The sequence below is a fragment of the Crocodylus porosus genome, unplaced genomic scaffold (assembly GCF_001723895.1).
Source record: "Crocodylus porosus isolate Cpor-Errol unplaced genomic scaffold, CroPor_comp1, whole genome shotgun sequence".
NCBI lineage: Eukaryota > Metazoa > Chordata > Crocodylia > Crocodylidae > Crocodylus > Crocodylus porosus.
Window position 1 is genome coordinate 17,171,865 of NW_017728951.1, and position 15,402 is coordinate 17,187,266.

General features: G+C 42.5%; 1 long non-coding RNA gene across 1 annotated transcript in view; it reads left to right on the forward strand.

Annotated features, from left to right (window-relative positions):
- Positions 1-1,535: 1,535 nt before the first annotated feature.
- LOC109323957 overlaps positions 1,536-15,402 on the forward strand; it is a 24,492-nt gene continuing 10,625 nt past the window's right edge. Inside the window, exons 1-2 of the long non-coding RNA XR_002104799.1 lie at positions 1,536-1,989; positions 6,159-6,273. This is a non-coding gene — a long non-coding RNA (uncharacterized LOC109323957). The remainder of the gene's footprint in view (positions 1,990-6,158; positions 6,274-15,402) is intronic.

Sequence of the window (15,402 nt, forward strand, 5' to 3'; positions counted from 1 at the left end):
GCATGAAAAAGTCATGCATTTGCATCCTTACATTTGCTTACCTAACATTGTTGCATAAGGGAACATTGCACATGTAGGAAAGGAGCAGATTCGATAGAAAGGGCAGAGAATAAATTTGCATCAAGTGAAAAATTTGAAAAAAGTCACAGCTGAACAGAAAAGAGGAAAAAGATTGAATGCTTGATAAAAGTCTCATGTGGTGATAGAGAGCCAATTTACTTCCCTGCCCCACCCAATAGTTCTCATTGTGAATATTAGAATCATTGTATGGTACTGTTTGAATTTTCTCAGTATACAAGTATACAGTATACAAGCTTCAGCATCCCTGGCTTGTTCTCTTGCCCAGCTGTTTAGGGGGAGGGGTATAAGAAGTTCTGCTAAAGAGAAGGGTTGAAGATGTCTGTGGGAGGATAAGGTTCTCTATGCAGGCCTGGATGGCTTGATTAATCCCCAGGCTGAGGAAGTTTGGTTTGTTACTCCTTTTGAGCTTCACATCAATATTCATTATAAGATTTTCCCCTGCTGTGCAGATTTTATTGCTTGATGTTCTATTTTGTTTCTGTTCATTGATCCCACCACTTCCCATCCTGATTAAAACTAGAGTTTGTGATACAACAGGGCCTGGCATTCTTCTCACAGGCGGGGGTTAATAGAATAGATAAATTGATCTGACATCAGGTTCCAAACTTATTAAAGTTTTTTTAAGTGAAAGGGACTTGTGTTCATGGGACACTGACAAATCAAAAAAAAACCTTTTTAAGAAGGTAATTGAGTTGCTTTGTGTTTGCAGAAAGCATTAAAAGGTCTAATTCTAGTATGGGTGTGGAGTTGAGCCCTAATTTTCAATACAGGCCTTTGATTTGGGGTGTACATCTTGAAACATCTAGATTTTTTTCCCCTACAGTGTGAAATGTTCCTGCTAGTATTTGCTCCTCAGAAGGTGACTTATGATTTGACAGAAGCCCTGGAGTCATGGACCATTCAAAGATTGTTGTATTGAAATGTGATAGACTCTCTGGAATTTTTAGAGACAGAAGTATTGACTACAGGGAGTCCTCGACTTACTATGTTTCGAGTTGCAATGCTTCACACTTGCAATGTTTATAAATTGACACCTTGTTTCAACTTTCTGACATCAGTTTCGACTTTACAATGCTTGATCTGTCACGACACCACACCAGTGAACAAGTTTGCTGCGTCGCCCATCTCCCTGGAAAACATCTGTCCAAACTTCTGTGCACCCTTTCTTTAAGAAAACAGACAAGACTCCAGAAAAACGTACAGCCAAGACTCCTGAGAAGACTCCAGCCAAGAACCCTTCAAAAAGTCCAACTAAGAGCCCTTCAAAAAGTCCAGCGAAGTCACCTCAAAGAAGTCCTTCCAAATCAGTACGATTGCTATTTACAATATAAATGCATTAATGTAGCTATGTTACTCATCTATAATTGAGTACAAAATTCTGGGTTATGTTGGTGAAAATAGGGTATCGAGTCTTGGTTCAGGAACCAATCCCCCATTTATAACCTTCTTTCCTATGGGAAAATTGGTTCCAAGTTACAGCGTTTCTACTTAAGATGCAGTTTTCAGGAACCAACTGTGTCGTAAGCCCAAGGACTGCTTGTATACACAATGTGTATATGGATCGTTATGGTCTCATTAGGAATCCTGTTCCTGGCTAGACTGGTAAAATAAAGGATGCTTCATCCAGAAACTAAAGACGATGCTTATCCCTTTTTGCAAAACAATGCAGCTGACAAGTCTTGAAGCTTCGCCTCCCTGGGGAAGAGGGATGCAGACTGACTCAACCAAGTTCAAAGGAGACAAAGCACTTGAAACTGTGTGAAATAACAGCCCCTGACCTACAAGACAGAGACATTATCTGAAAACTGACAGGCGTGAGACTGAGAGAAACAAAAATGGGCCCTGTGGGAGGGTACAGAGTACTGCAGATTTGCCAGGTTCTCCATGTGGAAGATGGGTGAACACCTGGTAAGCTAGATGTGCTGCCTATTGTTGTGTGCGCTGTTTTCTCTGAAGGCCTTTGTTCCAAATAACTAATACTTTGCTTTATGAAAGCTGTCTGCTCACTGGTTAACACTATTTTTGTCCTTTAGAGAAAAGATTTGCAGGTGCTGAACTGAAGTGCTACCTAATGGGGGTGCTACTGTTTCGAGTGTCACTACCAGGTGCTACCTAAATGGGGGTGCCCTAAGGTGACCATAAGGGAATCTAAGGTGCAGTTTGCATAGGAACCATGATCTTTATTCCATTGGAAATACTTTCATCCTAATCCTGTATCAACACAGTCCAGCATAATATTACCTACCTTCTCCACAAGCATTAATACAGGAAAATTACTTTCAGCAAATACATATGCGCATGCACACGCACACACACACGCACTCACTCTCAAGTCTGGTCAGTTTTAGTTTTGTTTAGCAATATGGTCAAATGAACATACAGAGAAGGAGGTAATTGGATTCATGGCTCTCTTTTATTGCAGTTTTTGCTTTTGATTACAGCTCAAATTGGTGTAAGCAGTATTCTTATCTATTGTCACAGACAGATACGCTAGTGATGGTAGGAACAAACAATAGATCAGATCTTATTTTTTTGTTTTGTGAATCTATTTTTCCGTGCATTTAGATTTCAGCAAATTTCCCTTGGAATATATTGATCCTCTGAGCAGTTCTAAGTATCTACAGTTTTATCCCTACAATTGTATGCAGGTGTAAATAAACTTAGTTAGGTGTCTAGTACTGGATTGAGCTCACAGTAGTTATCTAAATGACTTCACTGGAATTTGTCCATAATTGCAGCTGCAAAACAGGAGACCATGTTTAAAAAAATCTAATCTGGTGTTTGAAAATCTTCAACAGAAGATCTAAGTAAGGCATGAGTGTACATGAACTTGCAACATATTAGCTGTTTTTAATTGAAATGCGTGCACATATTTAGATTGCAAATATCATTCTGAAGAAGTTGAAGGACTCTGCCTTGTTTAACTCTGCCTTGGCAAAACATTCTTCCCTGCCCTAAAGAGCTGTAGTTGGTGTTAGTCCTATCAAGATTTTGAATGGGAAGTTTCTGTATTTTTACATTGAATTGTTATCCAAATGCAGCTAATCTGTTCCTGACATTTGTTGTACAGTGTTGTATAATTGTTCTTACTATGTGTTGTAGTTAAAAGTAGCTAAGACTACTTTAGGTAGTCTTTTGGTAGAAGTGTTTTAAAAAATAAAATAAAAAATTATGGGGGGCAATAGTAATGCAGAATGAACTTGCTCATTTAACAGTGATTCTGGTACCTTCTACCACTTGCAGCAATTACATTTTTATTCATTTAACATTAGATTGGGTTACCCTTGCTCAGACAGAGTAAGGCATCAGTCTTAAAAATAAGACTAATAAAACAATGGGTCTACCTATAGAAGAAAGTGGGTGTATCTACATGTGCAATTAATGCCACATGATAAACTTCAGACCAGTTTGGGCCAGAGAAAAATGTAGGACTGTGTGAAATTTTGCCAGCCATTTTGTTCTGACACTGTTTCAACCAATTTCAAGGTCAAAACAGCAAAATTGGAACAAAACAAAGCTGGTCAAAATAGCCTTGAAACAAAATGTGGCTGGTCAGAACATTTTGAAAGTTGAAATGTTTTGACCATAGGCCAGGAATGGGAAGTCAGTCCAGCTGGGCTGACTTCCTATTCCCAGCACAAGATCCAGCATCTCCATCGGCTTGATCACGCTGGGGTTGGGAGGCAGCCTAGCTGGGCTACTTCTCGGGGCCCTACACTTGATCACTCGGGGGGTGGGTATCATCCCAGCTGGGCTGCCTCTCACCCCCAGTGTGATCTAGTGGGGGCACCTATCGGGAAGCAGCCCAGCTGGGCTGCTACCCACCCCATTGCAATGTAGTGCTGGGGATGGGAAGTCAGCCCAGCTGATCTGACTTCCCATCTCCAGCAACACTCGAAACAGTGTCAAAACAGCTTTCTGTTTCAACGGAATGGAATGGAACAGCTGTTTCGACTCTAAATGAAATTTGATACAAAACACTGTTCCCTCAGACCATCAAAACTCAAGGGAATGGTGCCATTTCACACAGCCCTAGTAAAATGCTCCTTGTCAAAGCATGTACATGTGCACATGGGACAACAGTAATTCGAGCCCAGGGCAGAGTAGAGCCAGGCTGGCAAGTGGTGGTCAACTCTGGGCTCTGGGTGGTGGCAGTGGGCGGTGGGGGGATTGGCTGAGGCACAAAGGTGCTGGTCCTGCAGAGCCAGGTAACTAGACAGCAGTCAGGAGTCTGGCCCCTGCCCAGTCACCATCTACACGTGTGTTTTGTGGCATTAAATGATCCTGCTGTAAGACTGTACTGTCCCCGACAGTACTATATTATGGAGGATTTGATTAGTTTACTGCACTCTAATCCCAGCACACATGTAGATAGTGATACTTTACTGCGGAGCTAATTAGTCTGCTCTGCAGTAAAGTGCACATATAGATGCACCCAGCATGTCTTAATGATAGCGAGGATTTGGTGCTTAGCTGGGAGAGATAGTTGGCAAGCTTTCAGTACCCATCAGGTCACTTAAAATGAGAGACCGTGAAAGCTGTAGGTCTCAGAGGCAACAGGTTGTGACAGTGCATCCTGAAATTTCACAGCCTGGAATATACTGAAGTATTTCAATGGGCAGCCAAGTCTCATTAGGCAAACTGACTCCAAACAGAAAGTGAAAGCACTGGAGATTCTGATTCCCTCTTTGTTCATGCTGGGCACATCTACATGAGACACTACATCGCCATAATGATGAGCTATGGCAATGTAGCGTCAGCAGGCATAAAGTGTGATGCCTGGCTATGTAGCATCTAAAAATAACCATGTGCTGCTGGGACTAGGTAGTACCAAATGCGCAGTCAGAGGCATGTGTAGATGTGTCCACTGAGTAGCATCCCACTGTATGAAGTCAGTAAGGCTGCAAAAGAAGTAAGATGCAACTAAAAGGATCAAACTATGGACTTAATAAGTAACTATTTCTGTGGCTCCTGTGTTAATAGGTCCCCCACAAGCCCCTGGCAAGACTCTAAGCATCAAATCCTTACTATTGTTAAGACATGCTGGGTACATCTACACGTGCACTTTACTGCAGATCCACAGGAAAGCATCACCATCTACACATGTGCCAGTATTAGAGTGCAGTAAACTAATTAAATCAGCCATAATATAGTACTGTCAGGGACAGTACTGTCTTACAACAGGGTTATTTACTGCACTGAAACACACGTGTAGGCAGTGACTGAGCTGAGGCCAGACTCCTGACTGCTGCCTAGCCAGCTAACCTAAACTTCCCTTGCTGCAACTTGAGCCCATTGTTCCTTGTCCTGTCATCTGCCACCACTGAGAGCAGTCCAGCTCCATCCTCTTTTGAAACCCCCTAAGAACCCAGTTGACAGCTGCTATTAAGTCCCCTCTCAGTCTCCTTTAGACTAAATAAGCCTTGTTCCCTCAGTCTCTCCTCAAAAGTCTTGTCCCCAGCTCCTCTCACCATTTTTGGTGCCATCTGTTGGACTTTCTCCAATTTGTCCACATCCTTTCTGTAGTGTGGGGTTCTTGCTTATTTCATTTCAAAGAAAGTCAGTCATCTAAGTCCCCAAATAAGCAGTGTTCAGATTTGGTGTCCCCTCATCTTTATTGATGAAAATGTGTAACAAAGGACCATGGAGGAGAGAAAATTGATTTGTTACATTAAAGGAATAAATACCACAGCATTTTAAGCTTCCTGCTTGGATATTTTTTTTGTCTTTTGTTTTGCATCTTCTACACTTCCAGGGCCCCACTGAGCCTTGGGAGGTTTAGAGGTATGACATCAATTCAGACTTGTTTTCAAGCAGCCATACTACAGTCATGCTGAAATTTTCATTAGCCACCCAAGCTTCCCAGGCTGTTTTCTGCTTTCCAGAATGTTTTCTGCTTTCCAGCAAATCACTTGCAATTTCATCCAACCGCACAACTCTTTGTACCATGACAACTCACTCTAGATGGGTAACGCTGGCATCTGGTATACAGTAGTGTGTAGGAAAATGAGCATAATTTGATGATACTTTACAGTGTAATTGATAAGTTACATCTGACTATTCTATATTTGCTTCAGGATCTAGAGCTTCAGATTTGGGTCCTGTTGACCTGTTTCTACTCCGGACCTAGACCCTATTTCTACATGATTGTATCAATTGGAATGGTGAGAAATGGATACTGAACTTGCTGTGGTAAGTAGATATTGCTACAGGTGGCTGTCCAATTACCAGATTGGTGGTGACATTGCCTAGCTCTATAAGGCAATACCTGGAAGTCACTTTGTATTTATGGCAATAGACAGTGAGAGCCAAACTTTTTAGGCAAGTGTGTCATGAATTAGCTCTGCATCTTCCCCGAGTGCCACTCCGAGCCCCTTGCACTGCCTGATCTGCTGCTCTGCTTTCTGGTTTCTGCTCACTCTGCCACTGTGCTGTCTGTCCCCTCCCCAGTCTGCCACAGAGACTGCCTCTGCCACTTGAAGAACATGTGATGTAGGTTGGCCACCTCAGTGTAAGAAATCAGTGGAAAATATAAATGATTAAAGTTACAAACACATTTTCCTATTATAATTAGCCATAACACAAGTGACTTTAACCTTTATTTTAGTTCTAAACTTCCAGGTTTGTTTGAGTCAAGAACCCTCTGAATTCCTTGCACTCCCACTAAACACCTTCCAGATTATGGTAAGTCTCCATTAAAGCATTCTGTGAATTCTCTTGCTTTCCTGCAGGTGTTGTCTACCAAGGTGTATGAGTACGGGTGTGGTGTCGTAGCTGATTTATGTGCTGCTTGGATTCTCATAATATATATCTTGGATAAGGAAAACTCCTATGCTTTAATTTATGCATAAAATATGCACTGATGTTGAGGCAAGTTCTATCTGTTGCAGGTGTAAAATTGATCTTGTTGGATTGCAATATTAGTTAACAAATCAGAACTTTCCAGGAGTCATGAATACCTCTGACTTTTTAACTCCCCATTTTAACATCTCTCCCAATTATACAGGTGGTCCAATAAAAGATATCATCCCACAAAATCCTTGCGTCTCATCAGAGCCAACTTTAGGGAAAATTATGCTCTGGGTGAATTTGTATTTTGGTGTTCTACACCACCCTCCCCTCCCCTCACCCCCAGTTCAGAAATTAAGTGGTAATCTCAACAGGTTTTCATACATAATTGAAAAAAATACAAAAGAGGAAATGACACAAAATTAAATTAAATTAAAATAAAATAAATTTGATTTAAATAATATTATGATTGTTATTTGAATAAAATTGCATTTGAATTTGGATAAAAATAAAATTTGCTGGCAAATGCTTGCACATGCTTGCAAGTCATAAAAATAGCATTATAGCTAAGTGATACACTAGACATTAAATAAAGCACTAACCTAGTAAAGAATAATAACAAATGAAAAACTTTGTTCACCAAGTTTCCAAGGCTTGGAAGACAACTGAGTGACTTTGCTGCTGCAAACTCTGATATTGTTTGTGACAGGTCTATATTTTGAGCCACAGCATTCTTAATAGATCGGCTGGCCAGCAAAGATAGCCTGTCATCTCCCATGGTTGATCACAAATACGTTTTTGTGAGCTTCAACTTTGAAAAGCTTTGTTCATTGCTTGCCACCATTAAGGGAATGGTTAACAGGATCCTGAGTGCTATTCATGTGTTTGGGAAGTTGTCTTGAAGTTCACTGCAGTAAATTAGGGGTGCACCGTTGAAAGGTTTTCTTGGCCAACACTGATACGCAATTATTAACCAGCTGTATCGACTGATATCAATCAGATAACTGATTTACAGGAATGCGGCTGGGCAGCATGGAGATCAGTGCCCTGCAGGTAAGTCTGTGGAGTGGAAGGGGCATGGGAAAGGGAAGGGGCATGTGGGGTGGGGGGCAGATTGAGACCCCCCATGGTGAGGGAAGGAATAGGGCAGGGACAGGGGCAATGGTTGGAGCTGGAGGCGCTGCCCAGCCAGGGTGGTGAATGGGATCTGGGACGGGGGTAGGGAGCAGGACGGAGCTTCAGGCAGCTCATCCAGTGTCCTGGCATTTAAAAATGATGGCGGGGGCATTTGAACTAAAGCTTATCAAATGAACTAAAGTTCAAGCACCATCGCCACCTTTTTTAAAAATGCAGGGACACTTTTAATGAGTGGAGCCAAGTGGGGTGAGGGCAGATGAGGGCTGCTGGCTCTGGGCTCAGGGCTCTCTGCTCTGCTGACTTTGGCCCAGGGGCCCTGCATCAGGTGCATGTCCCCTGCCCATCCACCAGCAGGAGGCACAACTTGCTCACAATTCTATCCTACTCTCTGCTCTGACCCCAGGTCCCATTGACCACCCTGGTTGGGCAGCACCCCAGCCCCTGCTGAACTCCCTCCCTCCCCACGGTGGCTTTGATCTGCCACCCCCATGCTCCTGCCCCTCCATAGACTTACTGGCAGGGCATTGCTCTCCACACTGCCTGGCTGCATTCTTGGCCAAGTGCATGCATGCAGGTGCATGCATGCACATGGTATCCAGGGGCCCTGGCCAGAAGGCATATTATATTTATCGATAACATTACTGGCTACACCAGCCAAAAAAAGCTGATAGCCGATAATGTTCATTTTCCTTTTATTGGTGCCAATCTGATATGGCACCGATATATCAGTGCACCTCCACTGTAAATAGATTGTAAAACTTCTTAAGGAGCACTGTAGTCCAATGGAAGTAGACTTTGGAGATAACGAAGTTGTTCGAGGGGTTGACATGATTAATGTCAGAGTTCTCTCCATATGTCGGTGCACAATGAAGGTCCTTACAGTGCTTCCTCAAAGTTTCTTTGTCAGGGAATTGCATCATGATATATAGAAAGCCCAAGAGGGATGATTTTGCATTCAAGTTGAAGAGCTTGCAGCAGAAACAGAAAACCTTGTCAGCGGACTCTGAGTAAGGCAGCCAGTGCCACTTCAGAACTTCACCATTTTGAAGTTTTTTGTATAAAAACATCATAGAAAAATGGTGATTCTGATCATCCACAGAAAAATCCATGTCCTTTACTTTTGGTAGACAACTGATCACTAGCAGACCTTGAATTTCAGGCATTAGATTGGATCAGAAGTCCAGGATCAGAAATGGCATCGCCAGCACTTACAATGGGAGTTGTTTCATCTGTCACTAGTGGCATCGACATTATTCTGGTCCAGGTGAAGAATTTCTGTTTTGCTTGGGTCTCTTTGTTTCTCTTGGATGATTCTTGGAAGTAGAATCGTGGATCATCTATGTATTTTTCATCTGATGTTTCCACTGTGACCGTCTCACTACTACTGCATGGGTTGTCGTTAACAGAATTCAAGTATTTTTTCATCATGTCTACATCTTTTTTCATTGCAGTCATTAACCAAGCTTTTAATTTCCTGTTTCCTCTTCTTAGGTACTTGTGACATTTTGTTTCCTTCCAGATTTCATAGCTAGTGAAAATTACAACAAGCATCCCAGCACACCCTTGGACACACTCTCAGATGCTTGCAGGGGTCAAGGTCAGTGAAAATTAAAATGAGTATTTCTACTCTAGCCCTTCTGGTCCTGCTCCTACTGCCACCCTCCCCCAGCATATACAGCATATATAGTAGTAGTATATACTACTATTCAGGCAGCTAAGGGAGTTAATAGCCCATTGATGACCCTGTGACAGGACCATAAGCATACCCTGTCATGAAACTCTGAAGGAACAAAGGGGAAAAGGAAACTTACCGTGGCAGTGAGCCTGGGCAGGAGAAAAGCCGAACGGAAGTCCCTGGATGGTAATTAATGTGATCAGCTGGCGAAGTCAGAAGAGCAGCAAATGGAAAGCTCCAGCCAGGCACACAGGTAATCGGTGCAGGAAGTTAAAAGAGAGCAGACCGAGCAGTTGGCTCTCCCCCAGAGAGGGGCGCAGCATAAGGGGAAGTACGAGGGAGGATGGAGGTGCAGTGACAGTATAGGGCCAACTGGAGATCGGCAGAAGAGGGTTTGGCACACAGACTTTCATAGTTTTCATAGACATTAGGGCTGGAAGGGACCTTACTAGATCATCAGGTCCAGCCCCCTGCCCAAGGGGCAGAAAATCAGCTGGGGCCAAATGATCCCAGCAAGACAGGCATCCAAGTGTTTCTTGAAAGTGTCCAGAGCAGGTGCTTGCACCACTTCTGTGGGGAATCTATTCCAGACTCTGGGGACATGGATGGTAAAGAAGTTTTTTCTTATGTCCAGTCTAAAACCATCTTCCTGGAGTTTGTGACTGTTAGACCTTGCCTTCCCTTGGGGTGCTCTGGTGAACAGATGTTCTTCTAGTTCCTGATGCACGCCGCATATATACTTATAGTCTGCCACCAAGACCCCCTGAGCCTTTGCTTCTCCAGGCTGAAGAGTTCCATGACTCTCAGCCTCTCCTTATAAGGCCTGTTCTCTTGTCCTCTAATCATGTGTGTGGCTGTCCTCTGGACTCTCTCAAGCTTCTCCACATCCCTTTTAAAGTACAAAGCCCAGAACTGGACACAGTATTCCAGCTGCAGCCTCACCAAGGCCAAGTAAAGCAGGAGGATGACTTCCTGGGTCTTGTTTGAGATACATCGGTAGATGCAAGCCAGGGTTTTGTTTGCTTTGCCAGCTGAGGCATCGCATTGGTCGCTCATGTTCGTTTTGTGGTCAGTCATGACCCCAAGTCTCTTTTAGTTGTGGTGCTAGCGAGTGTAGCACTGCTGAGCCTATAAGTATGATGTGGATTTTATTTCCCAAGGTGGAGCACCTTGCATTTCTCCATGTTGAATGCCATCAGGTTTTGATTTGCCCACCTTGCAAGCCTGTCCAGGTCAGCCCCAATTGGTCCCTATCCTCTAGTGTGACCACCTTCCCCCATAATTTGGTGTCATCAGTGAATTTAGCCACTCCACTTCTAACACATGAATCTAGATTGTTTATAACTATATTAAAGAGTACTGGTCCAAGTACAGAGCCCTACAGGATGCCACTGGTCACCATCCACCATGCTGACATGGCTCCATTGACTATCACTCTCTGGGCCTGACCAGAAAGCCAGTTCTGTGGTTGGACTTACCTGAGGAGTGGGGATGAAGAGGGAGTTGCTGCATCTGAGCCATTAGGTTTGAGTCCAGTGAGTGCAGGTCTTTGTCCCAGAGACCTGAATAAGGAAGAAAGAAAGACTGAGCAAAAATGTGAGTTTGGGGCATTGGCCTGAAGGAGAAGGGTGTGGAGCTTGTGTGTGACTGTATAATTTAGACCCGTGGGGTGAAGAAGGGGACAAGAGGTCAGTAGCAAGAGACTGGCTGCCAGGACATTAAGCAAGGTAGCATAGAGATTACAGCTTCCTGGGGGAGAGCTATTGTGATCAATGCTGACAATATCTGGTGTGGTAAGGATGGGGTATGGGGATAGTAGAGCCCCGTGAAGAGGAGCCAGCTTGTTAAATTGCAGAGAATAACATGAACTTTATCTCCCAGGGCCATACTAGTTTGGTTCCTTCCTTTCCATCTAAGTTGTGGTGGGTGAATTTAAAGGAGACTTAAATTCTCTTCCGGTCCAGAGACAGAGAGAGACTATTATGGTACAGCTAGGTCTTCTACAGATCCATTGTTCTTTACTTCACAGGGTTAACAATCAACTCCCTTAACTGCCTATATAGTAAGACCAGAGATGCACCTTGCTGTCCCCACCCACCCTCTGCCTGCAGAGCTGCACCATGCCATTGGCAGCCCCCTGCCCAAGCCGTCACAGGCATTCTCCCATGCCACCCACCCCTTAGGCCAGCTCTGCCTCTCATTGTTACTAGCAGCTTAACTACAAGTGTATGCAAACTTCTCAGGAAGAACTAATTGAGGAATCCTTTATTTTTACTCACTTTCCTGACAATAAATAGTAGAGGAAGGACCAGGAGTGGATTCAGGGGGGTGCACTTCCACCTCTTTTTTGATTATTGTCCACCCACATTTTAAAACAAACCACTTGGTAGTGACAGCAGCAGTGAGGGAGTCACCTGACATCATGGTTCCTTATAATCTACCTGATTCCTTCTAAATTCTTCATCCCACAGATGTTAAGGACTTTGTCTCCATTTTTAATGGTCCTGATGCTCCACTATTCAAACCAGCCTTTATTCTGCAGTTCTTCTCTCCATTAGCTGCTCTTGATAATGTAGCTCCTATTTCACAGCCCTGAAGACTGTTTTTACCTCTAACTAAAAACGTTAACTCAGGTAAACATCAACTAATGTAGAAATAACTTAAAGTGAAGCATTACACTGTCAACATGCTCAAGAAGGCTATACTTTGTTTTAGGAATTTCAAATAAATGTGGATTTAATTCTAATGGCAACCGGATTAAAGAAACAGCATCTTTGGATTATTTTTGCCTAGTTTGTTGTGGGGTTTTTTATACAAAATATATGTTATAGCAAGTTAATGCACATTCCAATAGTTATATTTGTTTTTGCTTCAATCTTATTAGTATTTAGTATTATTTCCCTGGACCTCTAGCATATTAGCAAAACTTCTAGTTTATTTTTACTTGGAGAAAAATATGCATTGTGCTACATGTGATGATACACCACACCATCTGCACTTCTTTTCAAACTCCTAGATCTGCCCATGGGAGAGACAAACCTACACCTATTAGAAGAATAACAAATGATACTCTGAAATTCTAAACTGAAGTAGATCTGTGGAAATCAACAGAGCGCTGTCAGCTGGTAGACACCACCTGAATATCTGACACTATGACTTCATACATAAGTTTTACTGTTTATTACCAATTACGGGCTATATTATATCTAAAACTTCTCCCTCTGTCACAATAGCATAGAATTTAAGGTGTCAGAAAGGGCCATTAGATCATCTAGTCTGATCTCCGTTTTTTTGCATGCCATGAAATATTTTCTAGTTACTTTTGTGCTGATCCGTGCTTCAGAGGAAGGTGGAAAAAAATTCTGGCTAAATCTGTACATGCAGGGAAGACATTTTCTTCTGACCCCTGCCAGTGATTGGCTAGAAAACATCAAGCTATCAACCTCTCCCAAGGAAAATCAGAAAAGTAGCAATCAGAGCACTTGTGAAGAATAACTTAAAAAATAACATGGGAATCACTACATAAATAGATGTTTTGTTACTGCCCACAAACTGAATCTGAGATCTGAAGAAAGGGAAAGTGCAGAAGCCAGAATATAAGCATTATCACCACTGCCTACCTGAACACTTTGTGCAGTCAGATAAGCCTATCCTTGTATTGGTGTTCCACAAGCCAAAGGAGAAGCCAGAGATGTATGTGCTGTTCTGTGTGAACAGGACTGTGTAAAAGTAATAAAAATTATACATTTTTGGTCAGTATAATAAGCAGATAAGCCTCTGAATGCACAAAAGGAGCAGATCAATTGAATAAGATGGTGCTGTATTTCTGTCCCCCAAAACACGAAACTTAAAACTTTAAGGAAAGAATAATGAGAAATTGTGGATCTCGTACAGTGGGTTTGTACAGGGCCCAGCACTACCTGTAACTAATATCCTTGGGTGTTACTTCAGTACACATAAGTAGCACTGAAGAAAAATTCTGCCTTTGAGGATGCGTGGTGAAATTTTATTTATTTTATCTTTCCTAATGAAAATATATGGTGGTTTTCACAAAGGTACTGTAGAGATGTTGATCCTTTAAGCACTCCAGTACTCCTTGAATGAGGTATTTAAATCAGGCAAAATGAGGTGACAGAGTTAAGGATTAATGTTGTTTTTGAAATTCTAGCATTTGCAATGGCTGAAAATATTACAGATTAAGGAGATGATTTTCTGTTGCCCCCTACCTCCAAGCCATACTTCTTTTGTACCCCCAGGGAGGGTGGTGCAGTATATCGGAATGTATGTGGACCTGGGAGGAGAATTTTAGTCCTAGTCTTTACTGTGCAAAGAGATTCCTGAGCTTTGAATAAACATCCGATTCTGTTCTGGCTGTATGGATTTTCCTTTATAATGTGTAGTAAGATTTTATCATTACTTTGGATTAAGGGTTGTAATCTCTCAATCCCTAAAACATCATCAGATAATCTGTTTCATCATAAGCAAATTCTGATCCAGATAGTGAATCTAATTTGGCTTGTACAAAATTGTTGTGAGCCATAGCTATTGGAATACAGAAACGGGACAGCGTCCTTTTAGCATAGTTCAGAATTAAGAGGAAATATGTGTCTGAGTCAAAATATAAATCCCTTTGTATGGAGGCACAGTACATGTTCTTTCATGAAATCTAGGTTTCTTTAAATTTAGGCATTGTTAAAATGTCTTAACACTGAAGCATCTGCCTACAGTATACACAATGGAACTACTTGGCAGTAGCTCTATAACAAATATTAAATTATTAATCACGGTACAATTATCTAGCAATCCTAAAATCTTAGAGGCCTAAAAATCCCTGCCTTCTTTATTCATGAGATTATAAATTCTTTACTGTATATGTAACCCAGGAATCAGTGGTCTTGGAATCTTCTGGGAGCAGGAGTGGAGCCTTTGAACTATATCTTTGGACTCTAGCAGTGTAAATGGGCTTGAGCTAGCTCTAAATTGTGAGCTGAAGTGTTCCCTGCCATGGGGCAATCTTCATCTGTTGTGAAGTCTGTGCATCCAGTTTTATACCTGTATCTTCTCCACCTGGCATAAGGATGCTGGATGGACCATGCCATACTCTAATATGAGTTGCTGAAATGGATACTAAGGCCATGGTGTATTAAAGGCCCTGCTGTAATAACTTGGGCTGAAGCCTGGTTTTGTCCATTATTAGCTACTGCGGTTTTAGCTGTCACCTGCCTCCAACAGCTGTGCATAGTTTTAACTGAAATTTTCCCTTGCACTTCTGTCACCCCTCTTGTATGTTAAATAGTTGGGAAACTTTCAATGCTCTAAAAGCACAAGCAGTCCAAAGGTGAGTCAAAGCTATAAAAAATTGGCCAACCTCACCTCTATCATTGGAGACATAGCTCAGAGAATCAAAGTTGTTCCTTTTACTGATAGGAATAAGTTGGACCTAGTGCTGGCCACGGGAGATGACCTGGTGAGGGGGCTGTGGGTGCTCGACCACCTGGGTGACAGCGATCATCGCCTGCTGGAATTCACCATCCAGCACAAGGTGGCAAAGGCATGCAGTAAGGCAGCAGCCCTAGATTTCAGGAGGATGGACTTCAATGAGCTAAGGAGGATAGTTGGGGACTGCATGCTTGGGGCAACCAACACGGGTTCATCAGTGGCAGGTCCTGTCAGACCAACCTGGTGGCCTTTTACGATCAGATCACCAAATCATTAGATGC